At 39.0% G+C, this 15,641-nt stretch overlaps 1 protein-coding gene across 3 annotated transcripts in view; it reads left to right on the forward strand.

The window, feature by feature from the left end:
- peak1 (pseudopodium-enriched atypical kinase 1) overlaps positions 1-15,641 on the forward strand; it is a 106,701-nt gene that overhangs the window by 60,297 nt on the left and 30,763 nt on the right. The gene's annotated exons all lie outside the window — the stretch shown is intronic.

A 15,641-nucleotide genomic window follows, 5' to 3' on the forward strand; every position in this document is an offset into this window, starting at 1 on the left:
GAGATTGTGGGTGAAATAATACTAGTACACTAAATCCACAGCTTTGCTACTTCATGGATGAGCTCGTAAATTGTCAGCCGTCACTCAAAGTAGCCACGCCCCTAATTTTAGGTCTTAACGGTAACCAGGTGGATGAGTTATGGCTTTGGATGAGTTGTTATGGAGTTATTATTGGCTGTAAAGACCAAAACAGTTTTCTGTACAAGGCAGTAAACATGTTATTTTACATTGTTGAAGTTGGTCATTCACCTTCAAGTGGCCATTAGAGAAACTGGAATTTCTTTTTTTACATTTTTATTATTATCATCCTCCCCACACACACATACACATCCCTGGAGGTTGCAGCTTCAGGATCAGTATCTGTGTTATTTATACACATTGTTATTGTCACTCTTTCAAAGCTGTGTGAGTGCCTCACCAACTCGACTTGTCTTCATGCGAGCAGACCAGCTGCAGCAGACAGTTTCACACAAACACAGAGTAGCAGCTGCAAAACTCACAGAGAGAGTGAGCCGTCTGGCCGCTTAGTACATTACAAGTGGACTCAGTCCATTACACTCAGTCCATCTTGAGTTACAGCCACATGAATGGGGCCTTGATGCATCGTGAATCCCATAAAGGAGATGCACAGTAAAAGCCATTCATTTCCCTTTAAACCTTAATCATTGCACCGTACACAATAATTTTACGTAGAGTTCAGTACGGTTGTTTGTCAGCCAGTGAGTCTTAGTGTTTTACCTATGTTTTGCCTGTTTAAGTGTTTTTGCAGTTGACACATGTAAAAACAGGGTTTTCATATATTCAACAATGCATTAATGCTGTTAGACGTAAATCCCCTGTTTTTTGCGTCTTCCGTTGGCGTCTTCCTGTTTGTGATCTTTTCCATGTTGCTGTTTCGTTCTCTCTCTCATGCGAGGGTTGGATGAAAGGCAATATCAGCCTTTTTTCATGCAAGGTTTTTTTTTTAAAATGTTTTATGTTATGATTTATGTTATCACTTCCATTGTCTGCAGTTAGCTAGAATAATGTTATTTCTTGACTGTCAAATGTATATTTACATTCATTAACGTTCATCTTCAATGCTGCAGTAAATCGTAAAGGATGAAAGGCAGTCACGGGATGTTAAATTTGCTGGTATTCCAGATCAGTTGTGATAAAGCTGCGGTTGAAATTATGTGGATAAACTGAGGCCTGTGCTTCCTCTCTGCTCCTTTCTGTTGTCTGGCTTCCTTGGTGGTCTGCATATTGTTGGCTCTGTAACTTGTTTGGATTGTGAAAGTGACTATTGAACATTCTGTAGGTTACATACCATGTCTCTCAGTACTGCTCATTTGTTGGAACATAACTCTTATAGTTAAGCCTGTAATTGAGCTTTGTTTTTACTTAGCTGTGTCTGAGTTGTATTTTCTTAGTGGCTGTTTTCTCCCTGTTGCCTGCTCTGCAGGTCATGTCAACATCAGTTGAATGATTTATCTCTTACTGGTGTGTAACCAAATTAGTGCACTTAAGACACATAAATCTTTTTAGCTAATAAATCCTAAACTGGTTGCTTTTAATGTTCGGCCATTCATCCTTTTATGTGAAACTTGTGTCTTTTTAATGGGATTCACCAGTCGCTGTGAAAATCCATCTTTTTGTTCGACCTGCCTTGTTGAAGTCAGTACTTGTGAACATAAACATCCCTCATAAAGACACTGTAAGATCCAGCTAGTGAATTGCTGATGCTCCTTTGGAACTCCTCCATTTCCAATGAGATCATTAATGTTTATTTCAGCTCATTAATGCCAGAGGAGATGTAATGGGGACTGAAGCTGATTTTTAAGTTAACAAAGAGAGGTGAAAAATTGCATCTCAGTTGTGCAGTAAAATGAATGGTTGACTGTACTTAGGACACAAGTTCAATTGGGCAGCTAATGAGAGGCATGCTTCTGGGAAAAACTCCTTGAAACTGGAGATACGGACTGTGAAGTCATTTTGGCAGCATCGCATTGCTGAAAACGAGCTGAAATTTGGTCAGAACTGGGGAGCGAGTCAGCCATAACTTGGAGTGGGCTTGCTTGAGAAATTGAAACAAGGCTGTCGTGTACCAACACTTGTGTGCACGCACATCTACAGGACACGGTTTAAACCACTGTTGCCACAGAAGTAACATGAGTCCATATTAGTGTGCCTGCAATGTAATTTTTTTGTTCTATTTTTTTAACCAAAGATAATTGTAGAGAAAGAGACTCATTACATAGCAGCAGGACCCTTGACTAAGTGAATAAATTAGTCTTGGATACTACTGTTATTTAAGGAGCCAGTACTTAGATAACTCTGAGAAATGCTTGAAGGGCATCACTTTAAATCCCTGGATGAGCAGAGAAAATCTGAGGAAAGGAGGCAGTAAGTGAAGCCCGAACTTCATTTGCTGCTATTTGAAAGCCCTTCATCAATGTGCTGAAACTGCTGCTCAGAACCATTACTTTCACTATCTGTACACCAAACGGACATGTTTAATATAGCTTATGATACGCTGTCAAAATTATTTATACAAGAACCAACCAATAAAGTTTCCCATTTGCAGGACTGTAGGACTGAATATGTCAGTTTATATGTTAGCTGCCTAATAATAGCAGATTTCAGTACAATACAGCAAAACGTTTTAGGCAGGTTAGCTTTACACTGGTTGAAACAAAGACTGAAACAAAGAGAATGGATGTGTACGCTTGTCAGAGAGAAAAAATAATATTGGTACAGCTCCAACAGTCTAGCAGTTGCCAGGCTAGTGCAATTAAAGCGTCATGAAAAACCAACTTGTTTTGAACTCATAAACGTAAAAACTTCAACATCTGGCAAAAGGCAACCGAAGAGCCAACTACTAATGTTGGAGAAGTGATTATCCGTCCAGTAGAGTTCCAGGGACTCATCTCCGATGGATCTCGAAGAAAAGGAAAATCAATATAAAGTGTTGATCCATCAAGTTCTGCTTCAGTGATCCTTAGTGATGACTCCTTAATTCTCTAGAGCTCTAAGGGAGTGATTAAACACCATTCCTCCAAAAGAAATATTCTTTTATTTGATCATTTATGTTGTGAGAGAGGTGTCTAACATGGTGGCCTAAAATTTCCCATAGACATGCAGTTGTGTTTTGGCTCATCATTTCCTCAAAACATAACGTATGATGTCATTTTCATCGTCAATTCTTATCAAAACATTCAGTGACTCTGTGCCCTGTGAATGAACAAACCACTCCCAGCAGGAGACAAACACGGCAAAACTGAGTCACCTGATTCCCACAAGTTTCACATTTTTTCTTTCATTTGTCAGCCATCTCTGGCCTCAAGAAATAAGTCATATTATAAAGCTTTTTGTCCTTGCAGCTGACTGGTTGATGGGCCCTCGAAAACATGAAGCCTGGTAAAAACTGACATTGGCTAACTGCAGCATCACTAACAGTAATGCTCTGTGTGCTTCATGGCCTATTTTCCTTCCCTCCAAAATAACATCTTGAAAGCTTTTGATGTTGCACTCAAAGAATATATGACAGTGGTTTTCTTCTCTAATGAACTTGTGGTAGAAGACGACGACTTTTTCTCGGCTTAACAAACAACAGCGTGCCCTGCTTTCTCACACTTCCTGGCATCGAGCTCTGCAGTTCCATCCCTATTTCATATCTATTCTGCTCTTGTCTATCCCACTGCTACGGCTGTCTTATCATTCAAGCCCTCTGCCATAAAGCAGCAGAAAATCCCATATCCCATCTCCTCATGGCTTCAGCTTTCAGCCTTGGTTATTCTGCTATTATGTACCAGGCTCAGCGAGCTCCCACTCCCTCTCAATAAACGTGCTCTGGGTGGGAAATGAGCTCCTGTCCTCAGTATTCTGACTTTTCTCAAGGGGAAAACATTGCCTCTCTGTGGAGAGGTAAGTGTAGCAGAATCTGATTTAGAAATTTAACACGAGTTTCCTGCTTGTGGTTTTGGTGCCTTGCTTCTCTACATCTCAAGCGCTCCGTCTCTTATTCCATTCAGTGGTCACAGTTTCACATCTTTGACTGGTTTGTCTGTTTTTTAACAGTCTCACTACTATGCAGTGTGTCTGTGTCTCCATATCCCCAAATTAAGCCCTTTTTTTTTTTTTTTTTTTGACTCAACAGATTGCCCTATCTGTACATGATATTCTTTAAATGTGTGAAGACTTTTCATGTGAACGATATAACAATATGAGGTAGATCTTTACATTTGTGTAGGTGGTAAGTTCTTGTGTCTTGTTTTCAGTCATATTGTTTCTTAGTAACGTAAAAATGTGACCCTAAAGTAAAACGTCTACTGTGTGATCTTTTAGTAAGCATAGGAGACGCGCTGGCTCATGTGAGGGAGTTTAACTATTTTGGGATCTTATTCATGAGTGATGGGAATGGCAAAGCGTGATTTTGACTTGGCAGATTGATGTAGTGTCAGCATTAATGCAGACATCGCATCCACTCTTGTGATGAAGAAAGAACCAAGCTGAAAGGCATGAAAAACTTGATTTGCCAATGCATCTATGTACCAGCTTTTACCCCTGGTCGTGAGATCTGGGTAATGACTGAGACAGCAAGGGCACAAATACATGGGACTGAAATGAGTTTCCTCCACAACGTGGCTAGGCTCTGCCTTAGAGATAGGGTGAGGAGCTCAGATATCCAAAGGGATATTGGAGTAGAGCCGCTCCTCAGTGTTGAAAGGTCTCAGTCGTCCAACTGGAAGGAGACCCCAGGGTACACCCAGAACTCGCTGGAGAGATTATATATCTCATCTGGCCTTCGAACGCCTCAGGATCCCCCAGGAGGAAGTGGAAAGTGTTACTGGGAAGAAAGATGTCTGGAATGCCTTGCTCAGCCTTTGAATGGGTGGATTCTGTTTTTGTTTTTATAAATCATCTACCCTTAGTTTGATATTTGGTCGTCATCCCAGGTATGAACAGATGTCGGAATTCCTCAAACCTCTGTTTGAGGAATAAAAAGCAACAGCATTATTGCCTCCAGTACAGGATGATGTAATGTGTTATCAAAAGCATATATTGAATTAGCAGTGAAGAAAATGGCAAGAAAAACATTTTAAATTGAGGCAAAATATCTTTAAGAAAATGGATTCTCTACATTCTCTACCCACAAGGGTTTTTGTTGAAAGACCTCTGGCAGTATTTTATCTTGTCATGAATCAAACAAATCACCGATTCTAACCAGAGCCCAGAGCCTATGTACTTTTGTCTACAGACTGCATTCAAACTTGCTGATATATCATTTGTTATATTTTAGTTCAACAGAAATGTTATCGAACTAAACTGTTCTTCTAACAAACAGTAGGTTTTCTAACTTATTGCCTCACATTCAGACAGACAGAATTGTTGCATCCGCTTCTCTTCAGCTAGCCCAGCCACACAGCTAGACACCAGTGTCTACCTGAGTCAGTCTCAAGCAGGTGGTAACAGGAAGAGCGATGAGGTTGGGCCGGTTGGGCTCCACTCTGGTTTAGATGTACTGGTTGCTAAACACATAGTGACATCCTTGCAGGCTGCCTCCGACAGGTCCCACATGCTTTATCTTCTTTAGAATGAGTATATCTCTGGTGCGTCAGTTCACTCAGCTGTGACTGATGGAGGGCAATGATGAGGGAAGCCTCTGGTGTATTGGGTGAATAAAAAAAAAATATGGGGAGATGTGGTGAGATAGGAGTTTAAAAAATGGGCTTTCAAGTGTAAGAAGTAGGAGTCCGAGAGAGAGGTTTTCTTTCTAATCAATTTTCATCTTTTTGCTAACATCTGTGTTGGTTTGCTGCATATTTAACTGACTCCTTGAACTATTGTTTTTTTTTTTTTCTCTCTTTTAAAGGCCGCACATTGAGATGAATGTTTTAGGCATTCCTAGAGTAGATTTCAGTAAATAAAGTTCTATCCCACCAGACCCTCTAGAGAAGTTATTCTTATCCCAGTACAAATCTGGGTCTCACTTGGCAGTCCCACGGGGGCTTGTGACTTGGTGGTAGTGGCACCAAGCAGCAGGTGCTGTGTGATATCTCGCCTGGCACAAAACCAGACAGTGTTTGCTGCTATCAAATGAGGAGCAGATGGTCACAGATCATTGGTCAGCACTGCATCTCATATGAACGACTACCTTGCACTGATTTGATTGGGGGAAAAAAATTTAAAAAATGAAGGGTAAAGCAGAAACCTGCCCTCAAAGTCCTCATCTTATTTGACTGTCTTTGTTTTTAATGAGACAAAGCTTTGTTGGTTTGTGTGATGTTTATCATTGGTATGTGTAGTATGAGTAGTTTGTTGTTTTCAGATTTTTGTCATTGAGAGAAAGCCACAAGTGGCACCACCAAAGTTTCTACATTTTTGTGGGTATATGGGATTGAATTATGCATTTAGGCATGGGAGTGTGTGTGTGCATGTGTGCTTTTTGTCTTGTGAATGCTCATTATGACAGCAGCCACGGTTGTCTTCATAGAGCTGTCAGATTTCGATATACTGTCTTGCGGCCTACTCGCTGACAGGAATCACTGACAGCACAAGTCCCTTTGAGATGAAGTCAACTTTATATGGTGGACAAAATAATAACAATTAAAAGAAACACACACGAGTCTTAATTAGGCTAAGATTTGGATTGTGTACCACAAAAAACTTAACAAAAAGCCCCACAATGCATTTCCTTATATAGCGTTTACATTTTCTGACAGACTGTATAAAAACATTTCTTTTATAAATAAACTAAAATTGCTGGGACCTTGGATCATATTTGCTTACATTTTTTGGCAGCTGTCCCTCTACTCCTTTTTGATTGTTTGTGGGGGTGTTTGTGAATCCCTGTCTTATCCTTCAGAGTGTGTGTAGGTGAGCTGATGCAAGTGAATCCTTGTTCATCCTAGTTGCTTCTGCATTGGACCATTTTTTTTTTGTTGTTTTTGTTTTTGTTTTTCAGAAATCCAGCTGACTTCTACATTGTGTGTTGTCTTCAGAGATCTGCATAGTGTAGAGTAAGCTGTGTGTTTTTCAGTAAGCTGAAATTTTAAATCTTCATTGTTGTGAACTAATACTCTTAAATATCATTTGTTTGTTTGGCGTTATTTTCACTGGACAATAGGCTTGATAATTAGGCTTTTGTTTGTCGTTTATCTGTTGCTCTTAGCCATGATTCACACTGTGCAACCTTTTTTTTGAGCAAGAAGAATGGGGGAGTCGCATCATGTTACAGTACTGTGAAAAAAGTCTTGAGCCTCCCCTGTTTCTTTATATTTTGTTAGAAAATGTGAAATGGCTGCAGTAATTTATTGAGTCGTTTGCAAACATATTTATTGTTGATATAGTATATAAGGCAAACACACAGTTTGTACAATTCTAATGACCTTGAAAGTCAATATTTGGTTTGACCACCTTTAGTATTCAACACGGCCTGAGAACTCTCTCAGGCAAGATTTCTTATCATTTCTTTAATCTTCAGGAATAGTTCTCCAGGCTTCTTGAAGGACATTTAAAGCTTTTCTTTGGATGTTGGCTGCCATTCGTTCCACTCAAGATGAGCCCACACTACCTGAATAACGTTGAGGTCCGGGTTCTGGAGAGGCCAATCCATGACTGGTAGTGTTTCATTGTGTGTTGGAGGCAGTCTTGTTTTTTTTGCATTGGCAGTGTGGTTGAGATCACTTTACCAGACACTTTGCAGATGGTATTGCATGGTGGGTCCAAATCAGACTGTGTTTTTCTGTCTTCATAATTCTATCAATTTTGCTGAGATCCCCAACACCACTGGCTGAAATACATCCCTAAGCCTTGACACATCCTGTTTTACTGATGATTGTAGATACTCACTATTGCAGCTCTCTCCTACCCTTGCATTAACAACAATTTGAACTAGAAATTTCTAGTTTGGATTTGTCACTCCATAAAACCTGTCACCACTGATTTTCAGTCCTGTTCATAAGTAATTTGGGATACCTTGTATTTCCCTTCTTTAAGAATGGCTTCTTGACAGCCACCCTTCCATGGGGACAATTTTTGATGAGGCTTCAGAAGACGGTGGATTCATCTGCAGAGCCAGATGCATCTATGTCTGAAAATTGTTAGGTACAAGGAGTGGACTGAAAGTGAGTGAAAAAGCAGCCAATGCCCAAACAAAAACTTTGAAAGGCTTTCAGAAAGACCACTTTAAAACAAAGACCCAAAAGTCAAAATGTAAAGAAATCAGGGGTAGCTCAACATGTTTTTTGTTGTTGTTGTTGTTGTTGTTGTTGTTTTTTTACAGTACTTTATGTTCACGTTTCTCCTAAACCACAGATGTCAGTCAATATTGAAAATAATCATTAGTCCCTCAGTAAATCACTCAGTGTGGAACTGATCTATGGATTGCAATAGTTTTGGTTGAAAATAAAACAAATGTAAATAAAAAGGCTCGTAGTTGGACAGGACTGCTTGTTTCTGGCTCTTGAGTTTGACACACATTAACACATAGGTTCAAAAGCTCATGTCAGCTCTCTAGCAAGTTGGTGGCCTTCCCAGTTGGAGTAATTTGGTGTTCAGCATCTTGTTCCAGACATGTGGACAGGTGGAGTCGAGGATCAAAACATGTTATGTATTCACAGATGTAGTTTACCAAGTGAATGCATAATCATTTTGTCACTTGTCACAGATTTGGGGTTCACATGCAAGTCATGGTATGTTGTTGGTGTTCACAGTAAAAGTGTAAAGGTGTCTTTGTTGGCAATGGGATGTATGGTGTGATTGCGTGTGGGACACCTTGTAGCTCTGGTGTTTGGTGGTGGTGGTTTGCATAATTTAAGTCTCACAGCTTCTGCTTGAAGTGCTGTTTGAAATAAAGCGGGGCAGGAGAGAGACAGATTTACATATCTCAGAAGACAAAGCAACAGTGGGGAAAAAAAGAAAGCCTTCAGTAAATGGCCTGAATAAGAAGAGAGTGGGTAGGGAGAAAGAGTGGGAAAATTTTGAGCCACAGGGAAAAAGACAAAACAACAAAGAAAAAAAACTTCGCGAGGAAAAAGAATGGAGGAGGAAGAAATGCAGATGAGACAGAAGAGCTTTTGGAAATGAGTGGAGAGGAGACTTTGGGGCAGCTGCTCGTACACAACAAACATTATAATTCTTATGAGATGCAACATAATTATAAGATAATTATAAGACACAAAGAGCATTATCTGAGTTTGATTTGGGGATTTGGCTCAAACACATATTTCCCTATGTAATTATGTAATAATCTATTCTTTATTTACATGTAACACAACCTCAAATCCTTTCCAGAAAATTTGGGACACTGTGAAATGTAGATAAAAAGTGAATTCATATATTTTTGCTAAAACAATAAAAAAAAAACAGTTTCAACATGTGATGTTGCATCTGTGCAATTTAGAAGTGGAAATAAGATTTAAGGGATTTCCAAATCATTGCAATCTAAGCTGATGTGCAGTTCACAGTGAATCCTAAATTCTTTGAAAAGGTGACCCGAGTGCGCTTCTGAGTTTCATTGGAAGTGGCAGGCAACTGGTAGATTACAGTCATAGCAATAGTGGCTGCAATATGTGGTGCCAACAGATAATTTGTGAAGCAGGGAACAGTAGGCTGACACATGTAAGTGACCGTTTCCAAAACAAAATAACAGTCGTACAGCAGACAAAGTTTTCTGCTGAGCTGAGACAGCACATAACACCCGGCGTTAGCTTGTTCCCACCCACACCGTGCTCCAATTCCAGTTTGAGTTGCTGGTTTAAAATTCCTAATGAAATGCTTGGTTCTGTTTGATAACTATGCTAATGAAAATAGTCATGAAGCCATCCTATAGATTAGCCAGATTTCCTTCATTCATTGCTACTTTATTAAATGGCAACATTTTCGTCATGCTGTAACCTAATTTCGAACAAGCAGTGAGGGATGTCCCATGTCCTTGTGGCAATTTGTTAGAGATAGAAGATGTCTCAACTTTATGTTGATTATGCACTTATCTTTCTAGGCACAAAAAAATCAAATTTTCTAGGATGCCATTACAATTTTGATGAAGAGCATTTCATTACCTGTATTATCTGTCTTTACTGACATAAAGGGATCCGTTTAAATTGTCACTAATGCCTTGGCCTCATCAAATATGCATGAAAGGATAGTCGGTGATAAACAAAAACACAAGATGGGGGAGAATAACTGAGTAGACAGCAGTAGACTGTAGATAAATTATGCGTTTATTAATCAGTATTTATGTTTGGTAGAAAAGGTGATTATTTCCTTTATTCTGGATAAATGGAAAAGCAGCTTCTAAGAAAGAGAAAATACGACAGTCCACACTAATGGAAATGCAGACAGTAGAAACGCACAAAGATGGGATCAATAAAGCAATGTCTATGATAAAATAATCCCAAACAAAGCGAGGGGGAAAAAGCATTCCTGTGTTAGTGAGCAAAATGTCTGTTTATCATTGTTTTTATTAGTATTGAATCCAATTTGCTGTATTGTTATTCATCACATTTCCGCTGTGTTGCATAATATCTGTTACATAACGAAAGCAACACAAAAATAGATGTCTATAATTTGGCTGATGGCCATAAGTAGGAACACTTTTATTGCAAAAAAAAGGAGAACTGCATTTAGGATCATGTTAATGTTGAAACAAAGTCGATTGCATAAGCCAGAGGGATTTCTTGTATCACAATGGCTTTCTCTTTCTTTCTGCATCAAGTCGGCTGTATTATAGTTTAATGACTGTGTCCCTCACGTTGAGCTATGTGAGCTGCTTTTCGTGGTTTACGGAAAGATTAATTGGTATAAGAGAAGTCATCCAGGGCTTCATTTGTCCTGGGTTGTCCTAGATTGTCCTGGTACCTACATATTTGATTATTTCATCCCCTATTCTCAAATATCTGCGAAGACTTGTTAATACTTATTATGTATTCTTGATGTTATCTGTCCAGTCTTTCTTTTTTTCCCAGTGTTAATTCTAAAAGCAAATTTTAAATTTGACTTTTGACTAAAATGTCATTTAGTTTTGGCATATAGGTTCTTTTGGTTTTAGTCAACTAAACATTATAGAATATAAGATTGTTGTCGGCCAAACCTAAAGTTGATTCGGTTGACTAAAATATAACTTGTATAAATTTTCTCCTGTTTTTACTGGAGAACGTTGCTCTAATGGGTTTAAGTATTATTTTCCCTTGACTCTTCTTTTCTTCCTAAGTGTTAACATGTTACGTATTCATGAGAAACAAGTGTGGGAGCTAGCTGTACTGTTCCCCGAGGGCTGCTGAAATGTGTTCCTCCAACATTACTGAACAAGGAGATTAATTCTGATTGGATCAAACTCTTCCCGCCTTTCTACAAAACTTATTCAGTTCTGATTGGATCTCATCTCTCTAGAATATTTTCATCTCGTTTTTACTGGTTGATGAAGGAGTCAATACTTTTCATTATAATTTTTGTCCTTGTGCATCAGCTTTTATTTATGATGAAAATGAGCGACGGTTTAGAGAAAGGCTTCTTTCCAAGCAGTTTGATTTATTATTCCACATGTTCTGATCAGTAAATGTAAATAATCCGTGATTGTTAGTGTTACATTTATAGTAAATTTTAAGGGTTTTGACCAAAAGTGTTGCAGTGTGCTGCAGTCATGCAAGAACAGGTGGTGGGAGGTCTTGTAAGTTACATCATGGAACTAGTTTTGCTTAGAAAAAATCTATAATATACAAATATGTTTTACTTGTTGCTGGGTGCAGTGTCATATTAGCTCCCACTGTGACAGGATTTGAAAATAAAATCAAACAGCAGCAGAATTTTAATGAGGGAGAAGAGAAAAGTAAAATATGTTGTCACATCCATCACGAGTGGTTTCTACTGTGACGCATTAAATATCTGATATTTCCCAATTCTCACAAGTGTGATCAGAATTATGGCAACAATGAAAAGTGAAGTATCTTATTAGAAAGCACCCTGGTAGCTGCTGCTCATAATTCCATCAAGCTGATTTGGAGTCAATAAACACAATAAGGAGACTTTTTTTCCTGATTTCCACAGAAAACTGCTCGCTTCCTCCCCTCCATCTGCTGTCTGTCAGGGAAGAAATAATGCACTTACAAAGTCTGCCAGGTCTACATCTTATTAAAAATAGCTGCATTTTCTTGGTGTGCAAAGCATTGTTGAAAAAAGTGAGATCCTTAAGTCTCAGGATCTCGTGGATGCTCATGGAGCAATGACCTACAGTTTGCACTGGGGCAGTTTGCAGCCAGTTGTAAAGCAGCTAGGATGAGAAGTGGCACCTCTGAGTCTGAGGCCATGGTTCTGAGTCTGAAAAGAGTGGCATGCTAAATCAGGGTTGGGAATGAGTTGCTGGAGGATCTCAAGTGCCTCAGGGTTTTGTTCACAAGTGAGGGAAGAAGGGAGTGGAAGAGTGGCAGGCGGATTGGTGCAGTATCTGCAGTGTTGCGGATGCTGTACTGGTCTAAGTATGAAAGTGAAGCTGTTGATTTACTGATCGATCTACATTCCCACCCTCATGTATGGCAACAACCTGCGGGTATTGAATGCCAGTGCCATGAATTACCTTCCTGTGAGGGGTGTTTGGGCTCTCCTTTAAAGATAAGGCGGGCGTCCTTTCGATTTTTAAAAGCACATGTGAAAAAACAAAGTCCTAATAATGTTGTCCTTTAGGTAGTGTAAGGATCAGGATTGGACTAAACAATGATACGTGCCGTCGCTGTAAACGAGCAGAAATACTATTATGGTCCTTTCACAGACACACTGGGCTTTCTTGGGCTTTAGAAAGTTACTTTTTGAAAGTCTGCCACAGTGCCTACGTGTCACACTGTGACAGCTTTGGAATAATATTGTGTGAATTACAGCCACTGTTTCCTGTGTGGATGCAGCCTGTTCAGTGTAACAGGATAAATCTTCTCCCGCCCAATGTGACTCGGTCAGCAGAGTTTGATTCAGGAGTTCCTCTTTTATTGTGTCTGGCCCTGGGCGGGGTGTTGTCATTGTAACATCCTTCCGTACGGGACCTGACGTCCATGATTCACCTAACCCTGCTGATATCAGCTCTGCTATGAGTCATCCCACAGCTTTATTTGGTTAACTGCTAAGTTCAGTCATAAAAGTGCAAAATACTCAAAGATTTAATTAGGTAAATATTAATTTGCTATTGCTTTTGTGATAAACTGTCAGAAGAGAAGAAAAGCCAGTGTTCTCTTAACATTGTTCTGTTAATATTGCATTTTAAGTTGCACAGGTGGTCATTGTAGAATGTCTGCATGATTGTTATTTGGTTGCCTTAAAAAAACATTCTGTCCCAAAAAAAAAGGCATCTGAAAATCTGTGTTTGGATGTCTTTTTACCTATAAAGCATATTCACTTGTGAGACCAGCCCAAGTGTTTTAAAATAGTCCATTGGTGGACCCTATATGTCAAGCAAAGCTGAATAAGCTCTTAAATCCCAGCCAAAGACATAATATTGGTTTAGAAAACAACACTTAATCAGGTGTTGCTGGCTGAGGGGGCTTCAAACTATATTGATTGATTTCCATGGTTAAAAATACAAAAGGTTCCCCATTAATCATCATCATTATTATCATCATCAAGGACTGTAGTGAAGACCAGTTGAAAATCTGCGTGTTATTTCCTGCAAAAAAAATTGCAAAGACACACAATCCTGTTTATATCAGCAGTGCTAAGGTGAAGCAGGCTGTGGAACTAAACCTTCATCCATAGCATTAGTAATAGCTATATTTTAAACACAAATGTACATCAATATGGATATGAAAGCCAAAACCCAAATAGTTTTTTCTTAGATCATGCTCAGGTGTGTCTTAATAGCATATTTTTTTAAGGTTTCACACTGTCAACTTGCAGACCATGTCAGATAAATCATGCTACCTACTTACACTGTTAAGTAAGGGTAGTAAGTTCAAAAGTTCAAAACTAAATTCATTGCCTTTTATTGAATTTTTTTTTATGCACCTTCTCTTGTAGTTAACTGTTTTATTGTATTTTATTTTATTTTTTCCTTGAAAATAATCTGTTGATGGCAGGCTAGTTTTAGAAATGGTGCATAAACTGTGTCAGATTATGTAACCTACCATTCCTGTGTAATATTTAAACATGGACTGAGCTTGAATTTAATTGGCTATTTGAGTTACACTTCACTTATCATCCATGGATTTGATGTTAATGTGGTATTTCAGAGCTTGTTATAATTGGCTGTGAGAAACTGGACTGGTCAATCAGGATAAAGCACATCTAAATGCTAATGGCTTTTTCTTTGTCTTTCTTCCTCCATTAGATTCATGATTTGCATTGAAGTGGGGCTTAACCGAATATAACAAGGGTTCCAGAAAAATGTTTAATCCCATCTTTCCTTCTTTGAATGTATTTAGTAAACAACTAGGGTAGGGCCTTTATCACTCTGGTACTTTTTGTTAGCACTGTATAATTACAAAAGTATATAAATATGACCGGATAATTGGACTGGTGCTGATAACCAGAGTTTTAAATGTCAGCCTTTGTCATTTTACAGATTGAATGGTGTGGATTTTTCACCACTGATCTTTTTTTTTTTAAGTGGGTTGTTTTTTTAATAGGTGCCATTGTTTTTAGAGTTTATTTTACTTAAAAGAGTAACTGTGTGGTTGGGTGCCAGTTTTCAGGTCTTTGGTTGTTTGCATTCAGTCCAGCATGAAGAGAATATTAAATGACCCAATTTCAACAGGTGATTTAATATTGAACAGACTGAGGTGTCTTATTGAATGCTTATTTTGAAAATAGTTTCAGTCACACCCCAAAGTCTGTGAACTATGTATGTTCTTGGGTTTCTTGTATATTTTTATTTTTACTTGGTTTTGCCTTGAGGCTTTACAGTTTCATATTTTGTGGATTTCAGTCTAATTTCCAGCAGTGAAACATCAAATGTTGACAGTTAAGAGCAAATCACTCACTGGCCTGATAACGCATTTTCCATAGCCTTCAGTCTTCCCTCACTGTCATCAAATTTTATGTGAATATGTATCGGAAGAAGCCCTGCACATAGTAAAGTGGTTAGAACTGTTCCCTCACAGCAAAAAGGTCCTGGTAAAGTCCAGTCTGGGTCTTTTCTGTGTGGAGTTTGCATGTTTTCCCCGTTTTTCCTGCTTGGGTTCTTTCTGCACACTCGGACTTCATCCCAGAGTCCAAAAACATGCATGAGGTTCAGTTAGTTGGTAAACCTAAATTGTGAATAGGTGTGAATGTGAGAGTGAATGGTTGTCTGTCTCTTGTGTTGGCCCCATGACAGATAGGCAACCTCTCCAGGGTGTACTCTACCACTCGCCTTGTGAAGCTGGGATAGGCCCCACCCCCCCTTGCACCCCTGAATTGGATAAGCAGAAGAAAATGGAAGGATGGATGTATCACAAGAGCCACTGGTCACACTGATCATGTGTGAACTCTGCTGAATCACATTTTCCATCTGAGTAAAAGTTCACAGGATTTTGGATTTTGATTCAGTAACAACATCAGTGACTTCATTTTACTTAAGCTTGACTCAAACAGTCCATAATAATACAGAAATAACCTGTTTCAGTTCCCACTGCTTCTGCCCCTTGCCTTTCTGAGTCTTCTAGGACCATTTTGGGTTAGAAAACAGATCAGCTCCGTGTAGG

The sequence above is a fragment of the Pelmatolapia mariae genome, linkage group LG7 (assembly GCF_036321145.2).
Source record: "Pelmatolapia mariae isolate MD_Pm_ZW linkage group LG7, Pm_UMD_F_2, whole genome shotgun sequence".
In the NCBI taxonomy this organism is placed as follows: domain Eukaryota; kingdom Metazoa; phylum Chordata; class Actinopteri; order Cichliformes; family Cichlidae; genus Pelmatolapia; species Pelmatolapia mariae.